We start from the raw sequence: 1,648 nt of genomic DNA on the forward strand, positions 1-1,648 counted from the left end.
AGGCGGGCACCAGTACCCTGTTGTCCAGGTCAGGCAACGGAGGCCCAGACAATGTAAGCGATGCCACAGCAGTGGGGCTAGGGTCCAGTGAGCTCTGTCTGTCTGTCTTTCTCTGTGCAGGGAGTCAGGCTGCTGCTCGGGTGAGGGCCTCCCGGACGCCAGTGGGAGAGGCCGTCTGAAGACCTCTGGGGATGTTTTCCTTAGTGTGTGAACTTTCTCCAGGAGTGAGTTCCAGGGCAGGCAAAGGAACGGGGTTTCGTCCCGCTGTCGGGAGGGGACTGTCTGGGGGCTTCTGTTTGTCGGCAGGCCAGCTGTCTCTACAGGGAACCCCCGAGGCTGGGGCAGCATCTTTAGCTGGTGTCAGAAGTCCACGGGTTGATTCATACCTAGACGGAGGTCCCCCTGCCCGCCACCTGCCCGGTTCCTCTCGGGGCTTGGGGCCTGCTGTGAAGAAGCGTCATCCAAAAGAAAGAGGTCTCCCCGCCCCGCCCAGACCTGTTCTCATCCCCACAGGGGACGCCAAGTGCTCCCAGGAGGACGGTGCAGAGCCCACGTGGACCTCGGCCCTCCGAGGAGCGGCCAGGGCCCCTCTAAGTGCCATTCGTGTCTTAAACAACTTTGCCCTGCGCCGTGGTTCCAGCCTGTGGACTTGCCTTTGGCAGGGGGCTCAGCTTAGCCTTTGAAAGCAAAAGCAACAATTGAAAAGAGGCTGTTTTTATGCTTCTAGAAGTAGAGGAGGGGAAACTCCTGCCTTTAGAAAAGGAAACCTCAGAAGGTGATTATTAAACTATTGCGGACAATTTGGAGATTTGGAAAGATGGCAGGTGTAATTAAATGTCAGCATCTCAGTACTTGGGGTTGGGACCCCAACTGAACAGAAGACTGTGTAGGTGTCTATATGTCTCCATGTGTGTCTATGGGTGCGTCTGTACGTCTACATGTATATGTGTGTGTGCCCGTCTGCCCATGTGCGCTCTTTAAGCATTGGCTCTGATGCTCCTGGCCTGGGCACCAGGCAGCCTTTGTTTGGCTCTCCCGGTCAGTGGGGGGATCCCCTACTTGGCCCCTATTGCTGGAGTATTGCTGGTGCACAGGGGCCGGGGACCCTGCGTCCTTACTGATGCCGTGGGTCGGCACAGCCTGGTTCGGCCAGCCCAGGCAGCCCAGGGCAGGGCGAGGGCCTCAGTCTCTCCTGGCTGTCCCTTCCCCGTGTCACCCCCTGCCCATCCTCCCCTCCTCCCGTCTGTGCCTCTCCCACCCCGACTCAGGAAGAACTGCAGTAACTGATTACTGTGAAGTTACACCTGGCGGCCACGGGGCAGTGTCCCCTTTCCCTGCGGGGATCAGGGGCCAGTGTCGCCCTGTCCGCCCATCGGAGATTCTGCGTGACCATGAGGGGGGCTGGGCACAGATCCGCCGAAGCTGCCCAGGTGGCAGACGGTGTGTCAGGGTGGGGGACCCTTGCTTTACAGACAGGGCACTGGTGTGGACCCCAGCTAAACACAGCTGGGCAGCCTTTTCTCTTCTGCAAGCCCGTGACGATAAGGCCTTCCTTAAAGGATTTCTGTGAAACATAAACAAGACAGCGTTCATTAGCGGTTGTCAATCCCGCCTGAACAGCCGAGGCAGCTGGGGGCCTTCTGGGCAC

Source organism: Hyperoodon ampullatus (genome assembly GCF_949752795.1).
Source record: "Hyperoodon ampullatus genome assembly, chromosome: 10".
NCBI lineage: Eukaryota > Metazoa > Chordata > Mammalia > Artiodactyla > Ziphiidae > Hyperoodon > Hyperoodon ampullatus.